The following is a 17613-nucleotide window of genomic DNA, read 5'->3' as shown; positions in this document are numbered from 1 at the left end:
ATAGTTGAATTGTCTTCCAACACAGAGTTTATGGCTCTAAGCTGCACCATCTTTTGTAATAGATCATGGTAAAGCTGTCTCTGACAGACGTTCGCTCAATGATGAAAGAGAGAAATGACTTCAAGGCTAGGTGGACAGCTCCAGCAGGTTTAGGTAAAGGCACCTCTGCAACATGGACCAAAGGACTCGTCATGTCGCCCAGATGTGCACCCAAACCCAGAGTGGTGTCTGTTACCACAAAATGCTGGTCCTGTAGAAGGCTAAAGGGGCAACCCACCAAAAGATAGGAAGGGTCCATCTACCAGTGCAGATCTGGGTGTACCGCCTCTTAAATCTGCACCTGAGCCAAAAGCCTCCATTTGATGTTGGAGCCACTGTTTTCTCAGGCACCACTGAAAGGCCCTCATCCGCCATGGGGTAACCAATATCATACACAGGGTCATGAGGCCCTACAGACAGAAGAGGAGCAGAACCGGGATCAGAGTCAAAATCAGGTCCCAAATATATGCAAACCTCTGAGAAAGGTCTGCACTGAAGGTCAACTTCTGCCTTGCAGCGAGATGAGATTTCCGGGCAATGATTGTAAAGCCCAGTTGGAGGAGGAGTGTCATTGTGCAGTAAATTCTTCCTCAACCAGCACTGGAGACTCCCCTTTCAGCTGCTAATCATTCCTGCATGGGACTACATGGACTCCTGCATGCTGCACTGTTGAAGCCACAGCTGCCATCACTTCCGCAAAGAGATAACGGTGCAGTCATCCGTCCAAATAGTAGGACAGTGAACTAGTTCTGGTATCCTTCTGGGATCTCAGATAAAGCTTTCGACTGGGGAGGATTGCAGATAAAAATGGGCATCCTCGAGATCCAGGGATGCCAGCCCATTCCCCTTATTGAGGGACAGCAGAACATGGCTCAAGGACTTGTCCGGTCAAATAAACAGTTTCAAAAGGCAAGTATGGATCCCAGACCACCAAGAACTCTTTGAGATTAGGAAGTAAAGGGAGTACCACCAGCCTATGTTCCAATCTTCCAGAGGCACCATCTCCGCGGCCACCTCATTCTATAGGACAAGGACCTAAGCCTCCAGAATCTAAGTGTGTGCCACACATTTCATCCTTGTGGTAGAAGGGCCTAACAAAGGGGAGGACAGGAAGGGTAGGATGTCGCACTTGAGGATAAACTGCATGGCCGAGGGATCTGTTGTCATGGTCTCCTAATTGGTTTAAAAGTGGGACAACCCCTCTCCACTGGAAGAAGTCGAACAGGGTTTGAGATTGCTGCAGACTAGAGCCACCCCTGCCCACAAGAAGTATGTTGAGGTGTTTGAGTTGCTGTGAGCATTGTCACTTCCCAGAGAGTTGTGTCCTGAAGGAGCTTTAAAAATGTCTACATTGAGAGTGGGATTGGATTGCTGGGGAGTACAGACCTAGTGAGCGAGCTGCACTCTCCTGTTTTTCTTTTTTTGTTTTATACAGCGCGAACTAGACCCGAGACATTGGTTATCAGTGCGCTTTACATGAGCATCAGTTTCTTTACATTCATTTTTGTTAGGCATGAAAAGATTACTGATTTGCCCAGAATGACAGGATGTTGAGCGTCGTTGCCGAGATTCGAACCCGGTTCGCCGAGGTCGACCACTCGAGCCGTAAGGAGACATCCTCTCCCTATATTCCTCTTGAAGCACTTCAGAGAGGAATCTAATTTCTCTCCAAATACCCACTATCCACTGGAGGACATGTCTGTGAGGGTTGTCTGGGCATGTGCAGAGAAGCCAGTGAAACGCTTCCAAGTGAGCCAGCACAGCATGACAGTCAAGTCCATGGACAGAGCCATGGTGTCTCCAAATTATTGTTGACAAAGTATTTCAGTGGTTGTACAAGTTGAAAAACATACGTTTTCGCAGTTTCCACAGGGCATGGGCACAGAGGACCAGGAGGTTTGTGCTATTTCCTAAATGGAAAATAAAGCGGATGTAGGCAAATAGTTTTTTAGACAGAGACCTGATCTTTTTATTATTTGGAGGTGTAATGGGAAAGGCATATGGGCTCAATTTTGAAGAAACTTGGACCGCTAGACTTTGGCGTACAGTGGCTCCACACTAGTGGATATTCGTGCCTGTGCACTGTAGTGTGTAGAGTTTGAGTATGTTAAAACAATGTCTTTTTATGAACAACAAGCACTAGGTTGGAAATTAATTTTTGGACTGCTTGTTGATTTTTGAGTTCGGAGCCGGAGAGTCAAGTGCTGAAGGGGTTGCATTTGGCCATTTTTGAAAAGACATAGGAGGACAGACTCTGGGGCATTAGAGGCAAATGACCCCAGCCCCAAAGACTGGTGTGTAGTAGACTTCTAAAACACATTGGAGGGGGACAGTTCCCTCAAGAAATAAGGAAATTTATCCTTCCGATTGCACCTTTTGTTTTTGATGGGAGTTTGTTCCCTATCAGAAGACTTAACTGAAGCAAAGGGAAATGTTTCAGTGTATACTTTTGGACAATGGCAAAAAATAGCTTGGTTTCCCACTCACTGAGCATCTTCCGGTGTATCAATGAAAAGGAATCACTAAATGAGGAGTCCGGGTCCTCCCAGACACCACATGCAGATGTAATGTAGATCGGAGACGACATTTTTCTTTAGGCATCTTCAACTGAGTTTAAAGTCTGAAATCTTTTTGGGAGACACTTAACCTAGTCGCTGCCGAGAAGCTAAGGAAGTTCACAGTTGAAGCAATTGAATCCAGTCAATTACGTGCCAAAATCCGAAAATGACAGTTGACATCTAATATACTTCGATCTCATTATGTCCAGTGATGGAGTTGTACCTGAAGCCACATGGGGCAACCTGGCAACACTAGAGACCTGTTACTAGGGAAAGGTTCTGGATTAGTCTGTCGCCTGGAGGGATATTCCAGAGTTAAGGAATCTCTGGAAAGATGCATCCATCAGAACGTGATCAATAACTAGTCAATTTTCCTGATGTTTTGCTCCATTGGTGTAAAATTTGAAGCACCTGGAAATGTCCACAGATTACAGCACCCTCTGTGTAGCATTTGTAGGGTTCTGAAAGAACGTTTTTAGGATCACTGGGCCATTAAGATGAAAGTCTGTTGGCACCTTAAGAAAAATCGGGCACGCAGGATGACTGCCTTTGTGGAATCATAAAAACAATTCTTTAACTGCAGATATTTGCATCTCGTCGACCCTTCTGATGGAGGTGAGCTCCAAACATGTAACTTTCTATGGAGGATACTTCGCATTTGTATTTTTGTTGTATTCCTAAGCATGTAGTGTTGCATTGTGTGTGAGGTTAGACACAAGAAATACTTATTCATTAATTGATTTACATAGGTCCTGCTCTGGATGAACAAGTTACTTACCTTCGGTAACGCTTTTTCTGGTAGATAGAGTATCTGCCTGTGGATTCCTCACCTCTCGAATTACCCTTGTGCCAGCATTCCACGGAAACTTTTTTCATAGCTCTCCCACGTCGACGAGGACGTCACACTATCACAGCTCCGCTCACGACTCTGTATGACATCATCAGAGCCACAAGAAGTCCTAGTTGGCGTGCTGACGTCAGTTGTACCCATTTTTTCCGTGCCTTTGAGGCGTACGGGTGAAACAACAACATTTAACAAATGTATACAATATACACACCAATATACACAATATATTATTCAAAGGAGAAAAGAGGCTGGAAATACTAGACTTTTCCTAGCAACAAGCTACATATTTCAAAAGTCAATGAAATATCAGTAATATTATATTAAAAATTGTTTTCGGTATAGGAAGGCAGACAAAGGGGAGGCAGGTGGGTCAGTGAGGAATCCACAGGCAGATACTGTATCCACCAGAAAAAGCGGTACCAAAGGTAAGTAACGGGAGGAACCACAACATTTCAAAAATATACACAGTATACAATATATGCACCAATATACACAATATATTATTCAAAGGAGAAAATAGACTGGAAATACTAGACATTTCCTAGCAACAAGCTACATATTTCAAAAGACAATGAAATATCAGTAATATTATAAAAGGGGAGGCAGGTGGGTCACTGAGGAATCCACAGGCAGATACTGTATCCACCAGAAAAAGCGGTACCAAAGGTAAGTAACTTGTTCTTCTGATGGATACATCTGCCTGTGGATTCCTCACCTTTCAAATTGAATCCCTAAGCAGTCCCGCGTTCCCGGAGGAGGGTGTTCGCCTACCTATACCAAGAGATCCTGCAGCACAGAATGCGCTAAACGGTCGTCCCTCCTCACCTCAGAATCCAAGCTGTAATGCTTTGCAAAGGTGTGGAGGGAGGCCCAAGTTGCCACCTTGCAGATGTCTACCACAGGGGCACCTCTAGCTAAAGCAGAAGAAGATGATCTAGGTCTAATAGAATGAGCTCTAATACCTTCAGGCAGCTCCTTCTTGCCCAAGGTGTAGCAGATCTTAATGCACAAGATAATCCACCTGGAAAGCATTTGCTTGTGGACCGCTTTGCCCTTCAGTTTTCCCACATAACCAAATAAGAGCTGGTCGTCAAACCTGAAGTCCCTGGTTCTGTCCAGGTAGAAGTGAACCGCCCTCTTAGGGTCCAGTCGGTGAAGTCTCTCCTCCTCCTTGGAAGGGTGGGGGGAGGATAGAAAGTAGGTAAAGTGATTGACTGCCATAGATGAAAAGGAGTAACCACCTTAGGCAGGAAAGCAGACCTGGTCCTGAGAACCATCTTATGTGCATACATGGATGTAAAAGGAGGTGTAGAACTAAGAGACTGAAGCTCACTTACCCTCCTGGCAGAGTTAATAGCAATCAGAAAAACTGTGTTGAAAGTAAGAAGCCTCAACTGACAACTATGCAGAGGCTCAAAAAATGACCCCATCAGGAAAGTAAGAACCACATTTAAATCCCACTGAGGCCTAATAAAAGGAGTGGGAGGGAATCTATTAGTGGGGCCCTTAATGAACTTTATGACTTCGGGAGACTTAAACAACGATGGTTGGTCTGGCAAACAAAGGAAGGCTGACAAGTAGCCCTTAACTGTCGTCACATCACAATCCTGCTGGGCCAAGGAAAGGGAAAAACTAAGAACATCGGACAAATGAGCCTTCAAAAGATCAATAGAACTCTCTCCACACCACTTAAACCTACCCATCTACATGAATAGACAGATTTGGTGGAGTGTCTTCTGACTGGTAAAATAGCATTCACCACATCTGATGGGAGAGAGAAAGATCTCAGGTTGCCCCGTTCAATCTCCAGACATGAAGGTGCAGGCTATGGCGGTGGGGGTGTAGAACTTGCTCCTGCCACTGCGAGAGGAGGTCTGCCTTGAGAGGGAGAAGGAGGCGGAGGGTGCGATGAGAGGTGAAGGAGGTATGATTACCACAACCTTCTTGGCCAATCCGGAGCGATCAATAGGACTTGGGCCAAATCTTCCTCAGAACTCGAGGAATCAAGGGTATGTGAGGAAACACGTAGGAGTTGCAAAACCCAATCCAACTGAAACACTCCCCCCAACTCTCCCCTCATTGAATACCGAAGACTGCAGAACGATGGGCAATGCACATTCTCATGAGTTGCAAAAAGGTCCAAACGAGTAAACCCCTACATCCTGAAGGTGTGATGGACCACCTCCGGATGAAGCCGCCACTCATGATCGGACGCGAATTGCCGACTGAGACTGTCCCCACATACATTCAGCACTCCAGCCAGATGATTTGCAGTCACACAAATCTGATGGTCCTGAGCTCAGGACCAGAGCCGCAGAGCCTCTCTGCAGAGATGAAACGACCCTACTCCTGCCTATTTATGTACCACATTGCGGTAGTGTTGTGCATCAGGACCAGAACCGACTGACCACGAAGGGAGGGAAGAAAAGCTGTGAAAGCCAAGCTTATCGCCCGCAATTCCAGAAGATTGGAGGAGAGATTGCGGCGCATCAGAGACCAAAGACCAAAGACCCTTGATCTCCAGATGAGCACCCCACCCTAGAGTGGAGACATCTGTTGTCACTTTGGCCACCGGAGAAGGAGGTTGAAAGGGCTTCCCTTGAGACAGGTGGCCTGAAACACTCCCCCATAACAGGTCCACTACAGTGTCTCTGGAGATTCTGACCACCTCCCTGAGATCTCCATTGTATTGAAACCACTGCCTGCAGAGGCACCACTGGAGCGCCCTCATATGCTAGCGCGCATGGTTGGCCAACAGAATGCAGGAAGCAAACAGACCAAGTAGGCGCAAGACCTTCAGGACTGGAAAAGCCGCTCCATCTTGAAACATTGAGATCATATTCTGGATGTCTAAACTCCTCTGAGGAGGCAGGAAAGCATGACTCACAGTAGTATCCAAGACCATCACTTTGAACCGGTTACACTGAGAGGGCACCAGGTGAGATTTGGGTACATTTATTGAAAAACCCGAAGTCGAGCAACAGCCGAGCTGTTATTTGCAAATGATGCGGCACCATCTCTGGCGACTTTGCTTTGAGCAGCCAGTCGTCCAGATACGGGAAGACAGGAATCCCTGACCTTCGGAGAGGAGTTGCAACCGCCGCCATCACCTTTGTGAAGACCCAAGGTGCAGAAGTAAGGCCGAATGGGAAGACCGGAAACTGCTAGTGCTGAGACATTACCGTAAAACGGAGATCCTTCCGATGCAACTTCAGGATGGGAATGTGAAAATACGCAACCTGTAAATCGATTGACACCACCCAGTCTTCCTGTTGCAGCGCCAGAAGAACCTGAGTTAGGGTCAACAATCCAAACTTCTCCTCTTTGAGGTAAAAATTCAAGATACTGAGGTCTAGGATCCAGCTGACCATTCTTTTTGGGAATCAGGAAATACCGGAATTAGCATCCCTGACTCCTTTCCTGCTCCGGAACCAGCTCTATCGCACCTTTCTGTAACAAGAACAAGACCTCTTGCTGCAGAAGCAACAGATGGTCCTGCGAACACAAGCCCTGGTGAGGAGGGTAAGGAGGAGCAAACTCCTGAAAAGGAAGGGCGTACCCATTTTTCACAAGCTTTAAAACCCAAACATCTGATGTAACAGATTTCCAATATTGTAGAAAATGGTACACCAACCTCCTACGGGTCCAACATGCTCCAAGATGGGGGATCTAAAGCAGCTACCCTGCAATTCCGGGGGGGCAGGAGAAGAGGAGAAGGAGAGCAAGCAGTTTGTGAACAGCCCCTCGCAGGCCTCTTCCCTTTCCTCTGTACGACTTATACAGGAGGTTCTGCTGCTGTGGCTGTTGCGGACTGCCTCGAAATGGAGCAGCCTTCCCAAATCCTCGAAATCTTCAGTAACCAAAACCCCTAGGCTGAGACTGTAGGCATTACAGATCTAGCAGTTGCCCTGCTATCCTTAAAATGTTGCAGAGCTGAACCTGCCTTTGTCCCCAGAGAGCCTGGAGCCATCAAAGGGAAAATCCAGCAGTGTGGTTTGAACGTCCGGTGAAAATCCACAACCACTTAACCAGGCATGTCTCCTAGTCACCACTGAAAAGCCCATCAACTTGGCGACTGAGTCCGCTGTATCTAGACTTTACTGGATCACCTGATGAGCCGCTGCTTGTATGGTCAGTCAACACCTCCTTAAAGTGACCTTGACCATCCTAAGGTAGCTTAGGAACCACCTCCTTGGCTGTGCCCATCCAGGCATGGATATATCTTCCGAACAGGCATGTGGTGTTAGTAGATTTTAATGCCATGCTAGCTGATGAGAACAGCTGAGCCGACAGTTCCAGCTTTTTAAAATCCCTATACACCGGGGTAGAGGGGAAGGAACCTGCTGACGGTTTAGAAAAACATGAAGCTTCAACCACCAAGCTTTCTGGGGAAGGATGAGAGGTTTAAAAAAAAATGGATCTCCAGGTGCAGCCTTATAATGTCTTGCTAATGCCCTGGAGACCTCCAAAATCAGCTCCGTCAGAGCTGCATTGAATGGGAGCAAAGGCTCTACCACTGAAGGAGAGTGCAAAAGCTCAGTCAGAATGTTAGACCTGACCTCAGCAGTGTGCAACTGCAGATCCAGAAGGTCAGCAGCCTTCCTAATAACCATGTGATATGGAGCCATGTCTTGAGGAGGTAGAGGATTGGGAGAAGAGAGCTCCCACTCTGGAGAAGTGTCCAATCCACTGGCCTTCTGAAGATCCTCAAAGTCATCCACAGACTCAAGAATTTCTCTCTCCTCAGCCTGCTCCTGCAAGTCCTACTCTTCCAGAAGCCTTTCTCCCTGCCTCCTGGACCGCATCTTTGAAATCGGCGGCCGTGGCGCCAGGGACATTGGAGCCGGCGTTGAAGGAGGTCCCTCAGTAGCTGTCAGGGACGCCGCACGAAGTCGGGAAGGCGACGGCCCAGAGCCCGACAGCACAGGAGAAACCTACAGGATCAACCAGCACGATCAGAGTCGAGAACCTCAGCATCGGGAGAGGCCATGACCGAGGCATTGGCATGAAAGGCACGAACGGTGCCTGGGCATAATGCCGGGAAATACCCAAATTAAAGGAAAGCGTTCCCACTGGGTCATCCCGCGTGCTGGATTGGCAAACATTGCATTTAGAAAATGTGAACAATCCGCACGTGGACCCGGGAAGGGTGGGTATGGATTCGGAGCCGCCTGGTCTGGTTCAGTCCGAGCCCATGAAGCAGGTTCTGGCTGTGCCGCTGGAGACACCAGAGTCGGAATAGGTGAAGCCGCAGATACAAGAGACGCCTCCCTGGGTGCCAGCAAATCCCTCGGCACCGGAGAATGTACTGGAGTCGCCTGCTGAGAAGGAGAGGGAGAAGATGAGATGTCATCTTTTTTTTGACGCTGCTGGACTGGGGAAGTCGACCTCAAAAGACTTGCCTTTAGAAGAACGACGCCTGGACCCATGGCGCCACTTTTTTTTGTACGACCTTGAGGTGTGTGCGAGGTCAGCGACTTAGACTTTGTCCTCTTGCGGCCTCTTTCTTCCTTCTTCGCTCAGGCCATAAATAGCTTTGCCTCCCTTTCCTTAAAGGCATTCGGATTCATTCTTCAAAAAGACGAACATCCTTCAGCGTCATGATCCGACGATAGACACCAAACGCAATCTTCGTGGGGGTCCGTGATGGACATATGACCCGACATTCCCTACATGGTTTGAGCCCTGACTTTTTCTGTGTAGCCATTCCACTGCTACAACCACAGATATACTGTAACAATGTTAATCCTACAAAGAAATGGCGAGTCTTAGAAAAACAGCTACGTGTCTACAGCGCGGAACAAAGGGAACTCACGTCAGCACGCCAATGAGGTCTTCTTATGGCTCTGATGACATCCTCGTTGAAGTGGGAGAGCTATGAAAAGAGTTTAAGTGGAATGCTGGCGCAAGGGTAATTTGAAAGGTGAGGAATCCACAGGCAGATGTAGCCAGCAGAAGTTCTGGTTATATAGTCTTGGAAAGATCGTTTTTTTTGTTTAATTGTTTCTGGAACCGGAGATGGTAGTCAGTTCTCCATATTGAGCAAATATGGAGTGCAAAAGTTTGGCAGACTATACAGAGAGTGATTTCATCTGTTGGCAGACTATACACAGAGTGATTTAATCTGCTCATGTCTTTTGGAATGAAGACACAAGGGAGCTTGGAGCTCAACCTAAACAGATGTTAGCTATGAAGCTTTTGTGGAAAGAAAAGTGATTCAGTTCTATGCATTGCTCGTGGGATACGACTTTTGCTTTATATGTGATTCATCTGAACAGTGGGACCCAGTGTGAAAGGACTGAAATGGTGTGACCTATCCTCATTAGAAAGTTGAGTAGCTGTCCATTTTGAATTGTCTGTAAATTCGGCAGTAGAAGTAATTCAAGATATAATCCAGTGCAGGTCAAGCTAGAGTATAATGCAGATAGGGGCTTGAATCTTCCTTGGAAAACATCAAGTGGGACAATTTGATGACAGCCTCCCAACATGTGGAATTGTTTTGAAACTTGATTTCCTTGTAGTCCATGATGACACCTTGGTATTGAACTTGATATAGCAATATGGTGGTGGTCTAATGTCATGAGGGTGAGGTGGTGAGGATTTGTCACAAGTCAGAATCTCAATTTCTGAAGAGTTGAGCTCGAGGTGTTTGGCAGACATCCAGCGATCATCTGTTTGTGTGCATTTTCTAATGTCACAGGAGTCAAAATCAGATGAACCTTCAAACTTTACAATTATTTCCTTATCATTAGATTTGTTATAACAGCTGGGATTATAAGATTAAACAATGGCTGATTCACATGATACAAAGTAATCAATTTCCAGCTGGGCCCTCTTTGTCGAAGTTGGGAAGACTTTATAGTAATGGTATTACAGGGATTCTGCGCTGGAACAGAACTATGCTTGGGACCATAGAACATCGGCATGTGGGGACTGAGTCACCATACTAACCTAGTATCTATGAGCCAGAGTCAGACTAGCTATGGTTCCTCACTTGCCGTCCTAACCTTTCTAGAGAGACAAAGGAATTGGCACCCCGGAACGCAACACTCCTGATTCTCTCAGGGATAAAAGATCTTTGAGATTAGTGTTGGACCCCATACCTTAGCATACACAGATGGACACTCTAAATCTCAGTAGACACAGTAATCTGGTCTCAGAACTCTTGTTTCATGTGTTTGTTTGGCTCCTGTGCTTATCTATATGATAAGAAGTGTGTGCACATAAACAGCTGCATTTTGGTGCTATGTCTAGGTGCTAATGTCTGACCAAAAAGAATAACAAGAGACATTGTTGGTTGACATGGCCTATGATGTTCATACCAAATTCCAGGAAAAGAACAATACACAAAAACATCTGCAGGTTCCGTGTGAAAGTACAATTTAGCACAAAAGCCAGCGTGTTTATATAGTAACGTGTGTTGGACGTGGCCTTTTTTGGCTAAAGTTCCCTAAACTTTTTGCGTTCCCCCCTAGACCTTTTTTCTGACATGGTGTTGCCAACTAAGATGCTTTGTGCACTTTGCCACTGCTGATCCGTGTCAAAGTGCAAGTGCTCCCTGTATAAAGTATAATGGTAATTGGTTGTCCATGATTGGTATGTTTGCCTTACTAGTAAAGTCCCTAATAAAGTGCACTGTGTGTGCCAGGGCTCGTAATGCAAATGCTACTAGTGGGCCTGCAGCACTACTTGCGCCACCCACACCAGTAGCCTTAAAGAGGGAACTCAGGCCTGCCATTGCAGTGCCTGCGCGCAGTTTGTTAAACTACCATGTTGTTCTGACAAGTGCACCCACTTGCCAGACCTTACCCTTCACTTTCTATGCACATCGGTCACCCCTATGGTAGGTCCATACCCCCTGGGTAGGGTGCAGTGCATGTGAAAGGTAGGACATGTACTAAAGTGTGCACCATGTCCTGGCAGTGAAATAATCTCTATTACATTTTTCACTGTGGAAAGGCCATCTTGCCAATAGGCAGGAATGGGGAGGCTGTGTAATGCACAAGTTACTACTTGTGTAACGATATATCTGTAAGAGACATTAGTTAGTGATAGATTCCTTACCTTAGAATATCCCCAGGCTTCAGACTGGATCCGGAAATTTTTGCGTAGCAATACCCCTGCGCCGCCGGCAGGCGTCGTCCGCGGCTCCGCATCCGTCGTCGGTGTCGTTAGCGCTGGAATGACGTCGTCGCAGTTCTTAGACGCCACCCTCGCGCGCTGACGTCAGTTCTGATACACAGCTTTTCTGCGCCAGATACGCAGAGCCATGATAGAACCAACACTGGTGCCATGAAACTAGGGCCCTGAAAGGGGATGACCTTAACCCTAGATATCGGTTCGCAGAATGGGGAGGATGGGTGGGTCGGTAAGGAATCTATCACTAACTAATGTCTCTTACAGATATATCGTTACACAAGTAGTAACTTGTGCATCTGAAAGAGACACGTTAGTGATAGATTCCTTACCTTAGAATAGATACCCCAGCAATACCAACTCCGGTGGTGGGTCTGCGAACCAATAATCACACCAGAAAGTCCTGGAGGACGGAACGGCCAAAGAAGCCATCCCTTGGGACTTGGCTGTCCAGGCAGTAGTGTCTTGCAAACTTGTGCAGCGATGCCTAAGTAGCTGCCTGACAAATGTCCTGCAAGGGCACTCCTCGGCCCAGGGCAGTCGTAGTTGCCGTGGCCCGAGTGGAATGAGCCCTCAGTCCAACAGGGGGTTGGTTCCTTCTTAGCCAAGGAGTAACACGCCTGGATGCACAAGATGATCCACCGAGACATGGTCCACCTGTGCACCGCCCGTCCCTTCTTAGCACCCACGTAACCAACAAAGAATTGGTCATCCACCCGGAACTGGCGTGTGCGATCCAGATAGTAAGATAGCGCACGTTTAGGGTCCAGACAGTGGACAATAAATTTATAAAAATAAAAAACACAACACTTAGGGATGGTATACCCCATAGTGCTCAAGTTCGGGAACTCATTTCCGATGTTGGCCTTTCTTCCACGTCTTCATGCTTATTAGCCTTCCTTGACCCTGGACATTGCTCAGTTCGTCGCCTCAATTCCTGTGACAAATGTCCCTTCTCAGACACTTCTTGGCTCCCAGGCTGTGACATTTGACCTTTGGCAGCTTCATCTGTTCACACCGACTCGCTTCCATTACTGGGACTTTTGAGCAAATCTTGTTACTGTCGGGCTCTAAAAACAGTTACCATGACTGATGCCACTATATTCACTGTGCCCACAGAACGGCTTCCAAAACGACAAGCTTTTCCAATTTAATTTTCTTCCGAGCACCTTGCCGTTTTAATTTCTCCCATGGACACTATTTCCGGAACGTACACTTAAACTCTGAACCCACTTATAAATCCTCTGTGCAACCAACCATCAAAGTTTTCTGCTTTTCTTCCGTGAACCAAAACTTCTTGAAAATACGTCATAACATCACTTTTATTCCCGTTAGAAACACATGTTGTAATGAAAGGATGACAGTACCTGGTTCTCTGTACACCTCAGCGAGATTCAAAGTAAACGACATTCCGATAACATCCTCTGCAATATCTTAACCTTACGATGGATGCATTCGCAAAATGGAGGCACGCACATCGACGTAGGGTCGGGTGATTCACGGCACACACATGCACCAAAATACACCGTTTGAAGAGTCGTCACGGACGGTGACGCAAAAGACCACCTAGAAGGTAAACCTGTCTCATGCGAATTTTAAAAGGAAACAGAAACCGTTGATAAAATGATCATATATTATGTAAAAAATGATCGTATTTTGTGTATTCCTCCTTTCTTTTAAGGACTGTCTCCAACACGTAAACACAGATCTCCTTGCTCCTCAAACACGTTCTTTTTTTTATTCATTTCTTAAATTCCGATTTCCCATCAGATCTTAATGACCGGTAGTATTTCAGTCAGTTACCACGATGTAGACTCAAATCTCCACGCTCAACAAACAGGCAGCACAGAGGCCCGTTCTCAGCCTTCAAGCAATCCGTATTGTACTAATTACGGGGAACTTCGTCCCTTCAAAACTACACCGGATAACTGCCATTACATTTATTACATTCATCGAGGCTCGATTTCTGCCCCCGATATCGCAAATAAACAACAGAGCGGCAATTATTAATCCTTCACTCTCCACCGAGGCTCGACTTATCCTTGCCCCCGAACATCATTTAAACTACAAATCAGCTGATTTTAAGCCCTTGATCAACGCTGTTCTGGCACCTCTGGGTATTAGGGCGACCGATGGCAGGGTCACTGATGGTTTTTCTTCCTTATATGCCAGACAACGTTTAAGCCATTCATATGATAAATCCTAAAAGTCATTTACCTCCAAGTTATCTTTTCTTCATTTTTCAGTTTCAACTTGGACCTCTCTTCACCATTTCACTCAGTTTTCTTTAAAGTTGCATGTGTAGATTCTTCTTCTCAACAATCGCCAAATGATGTAATCAATAAGAAGCTGGAACTTCCATGTAGATTAAGCAAGTTACTTTATTAAGTTAAGATGTTAGATAATAAGATATAATGATAACCCCATCAGGAGCAGCTGTCCTGCTGCTCAGCCCTCACCCAACTGACATTTCAAGAGTTGGTCATCCACCCGGAACTGGTGTGTGCGATCCAGATAGTAAGAGAGCGCACGTTTAGGGTCCAGACGGTGGAGCCTCTCTTCCTCTTTCGAGGGATGCGGAGGCGGAAAGAAGGTGGGCAAGGTGATGGACTGCCCGATGTGGAAGGCCGTGACAACCTTGGGCAGGAAAGAAGGTCTCGTCCGCAACACAACCTTGTCCGGATGGACTGAGAGGAAAGGAGGTGTGGAAGAAAGAGCCTGGAGCTCACTCACTCTCCTGGCAGAGGTGATGGCAACCAGGAAAGCAGTCTTCAAAGTAAGAAGACGGAGAGGACAGTTATGGAGCGGCTCAAAGAGAGCACACATTAGGTAAGTAAGTACAAGGTTCAAGTCCCACTCACGAAAGGAACAGGAGGAAACATGTGTGTGATGCCCTTCAAAAACCTATTTACAATTGGGGACTTGAACAAAGATGGCTGATCAGGTAGCCTTAAGAAGGCGGAAAGGGCAGAAAGGTCGCCCTTGATAGTGCCCAGAGCAGAGCCCTGCTGGGCAAGAGAAAGAAGGAAGAGGAGAACCTCAGAAAGGGGGCAGAGAGTGGATCCACAGCCTTTGCTATGCACCATGCCACAAATCTGTTCCACCTGCAGGCATATACTGACTTTGTGGAGGGACGCCTGGCTGCCAGAATGACATTACAGACTTCAGGAGGCAAGTCAAATGGCCTCAACTGTCGCCGCTCAATCTCCAAGCTAGTAGGTGGAGACTGGACAGGTTCGGGTGGAGGACCGTCCCCTGCTGCCGCGACAGAAGGTCCTCCCGAAGAGGCAGACGAATCGGGGGATCGACAGACATGCTGAGTAGCTCTCGATACCAATATCTTCGTGCCCAGTCCGAAGCCACAAGGATAACCTGGGCCCGGTCGCGCCTGATCTTCTTCAGCACTCTGGGCAGAAGTGGTATAGGCGGAAAGGCGTACAATAGATCGCAACTCCACTCGTGACGAAAAGCGTCTCCGAGCGAGTACCGCCTTGGAAATTCCAACGCGCAAAACTGATGACATTGCGCGTTCTCTTCTATGGCAAATAGATCTAACCAAGGCTCTCCCCACTGCTGAAAGAGACCTTGCGCCACTTCCGAGTTCAGACACCATTCGTGATCCATCATGCACCGACGGCTGAGTTTGTCCGCCCTGGCATTCAGAGAACCTGCCAGGTGTTGAACCGCCAGGGTCACGCCCTGATGTTCCAGCCACTGCCAGAGGTGCAGAGCCTCCTGGCATAGGGTCCACGACCCGCCCTGTTTGTTGCAGTACCACATGGCGGTGGTGTTGTCCGTGAACACCTGCACTACACTCCCCCTGACAGAGGAGAGGAATGCCTTCAGTGCAAGTCGGATTGCCCGCAGCTCCAGAAGGTTGATGTGGAGCAGGGACTCCGCCGGAGACCAGAGGCCTCTGATCTCCGCCTCTCCCATGTGACCCCTCCAGCCCTGGAGGGACGCGTCCGTCACAACTACGTGCTCCAGTTGGGGTACGAAGAGGGATCTGCCACTGACCCAATTGCGGTCCGTGAGCCACCACCGCAACTGTCTTGCCGTGCCCTCCGAGATCAAGACATGGTCGAACAAGTTGCCCTGATGCTGGGCCCACTGAAACTTCAGGTCCCACTACAGAGCCCGCATCCGCCACCGGGCGTGATGCAACAGAAGGATGCAGGAGGCCATCAGCCCCAGAAGCCGCAGCGTCAACCTGACCGAGACTCGGGATAAGGGCTGAAAGATCGGAATCAGAGCCTGAATATCCCGAACCTGCTGTTCGGGAGAATAAACCCGAAACTGCGCCGAGTCTAGAACCGCTCTGATGAAGAGGAGCTTCTGAGAGAGAGACAGGTTTTACTTCGGCACATTGATGGAGAACCCCAGCAGGTGCAGGAGATCGGTCGTAGTCTGGAGGTGGCTGACGACTGTCTGGGGTGAGCCCGCCTTCAACAACCAGTCGTCGAGGTAGGGAAAGACTGACACCCCTAACCTGTGCAGATGAGCTGCGACCACCGCCATCACTTTTGTGAACACCCATGGGGTACTGGTAAGGCCGAAGGGGAGCACGGTAAACTGAAAGTGCTCGTGGCCTACCGTGAACCGCAGGTAACGCAGGTGGGCCGGCAGGACGGGGATGTGAAAATAAGCGTCCTGCAAGTCCAACGCTACCATCCAGTCTCCGGGGTCCAGGGCAACTAAGACCTGAGCCAAAGTCAGCATCTTGAACTTCTCCTTTCGGAGGAAGCCGTTGATGTCCCGTAGGTCCAAGATAGGGCATAGGCCCCCTTTACCCTTCTTGGGTTCCAGAAAGTAGTGGGAGTAACAACCACACCCTACTTCTGGCCCAGAGGGCCGTAACTTCTTCTTACAGAAGTTGCAAGTGATCCCCCGACATGCGGTGGAATTGCGGTGGCATGGCTGAAGGGGTCGTCTCGCAGGGGAGGGAGTAGCCCCTTCGGACGATTTGCAGCACCCACCTGTCCGACGTGACAGTGCGCCAGTGGAAGAGGTGATGGCGAACCCTGCCCCCCACTGGCGTCACATGGTCCTGAAAGTACAGACTAGGAGGGTTTTGAGGCAGGTGCTGCAGGGGAAGGTGTGGACTGGCCTCGCCGTTGTCCCCGACCGCCGCCACAGCAGTTTCCACGGCCGCCACTGCACTGTGTAGCAGTCTGCGGTGCGTGGCTGGCAGCACGTGTGGGAGTGCCCCTTCCTTGGCCACGAAAGGAGCGAAAGGAACCCGTTTGCTGGCGTGGGGCCAAGAGGCCCAAGGACTTGGCCGTAGCCCTGGAGTCCTTAAAACGCTCAAGCGCATGGTCTGCCTTGTCACCAAAGAGGCGACGGCCATCAAACGGCATGTCCAGGAGTGTGGCCTGGACATGAGCCGAAAAGTTGGCGGACCTCAACCAGGCGTGGCGTCGAACCGCCACCGTCGTTGCCATCGCTCTGCCCAGTGAGTCCGTGGTATCCAGCCCACACCGGATGGAATAGCGTGCTGCATCTCGACCCTCCACAAGGGCTTGGGCGAGTTTAGCCTGGGCCTCCTCCGGACATTGTGGCAGCACGTCCGCGACCGTGTCCCACAGGGTGTGGGTGTAGCGGCCCAAGATGCATGCGGTATTGACTGACCGCAGTCCCAAGCTCAGGGATGAGAACACTTTCTTTCCGAATTGTTCGTACCTCTTGGATTCCCGATCGGGCGGAGCCGTCGGGAATGCGGTCTGGGAAGTGGAGGCCTGGATGACCAGGCTCTCGGGGGTGGGATGGGTGGACAAAAAGCAAGGGTCGCCCGGGGCCTGGCGGAAGCGTCTGGCCACGTTCCTATCCACAGGCAGACCTGTGGCGGGCTTGGACCAAGTGCCCACAAGAACGTCACACAAGGCCTCATTAAACGGCGGCAGAGGCTCATTGGAGCATGCTTGCGGTTTAAGGACCTCAGTGAGGAGGTTAGTCCTCATGGTCGCGACGGGGAGCGTCAGGCCCAAGGCCTTAGCCGCCCGCGTCAACACTACACTGTAGGCAGCCCCCTCCTCC

Source organism: Lissotriton helveticus, chromosome 7 (assembly GCF_964261635.1).
Source record: "Lissotriton helveticus chromosome 7, aLisHel1.1, whole genome shotgun sequence".
Lineage (NCBI taxonomy): Eukaryota > Metazoa > Chordata > Amphibia > Caudata > Salamandridae > Lissotriton > Lissotriton helveticus.
Note: the sequence above shows the minus strand (reverse complement) of the source record.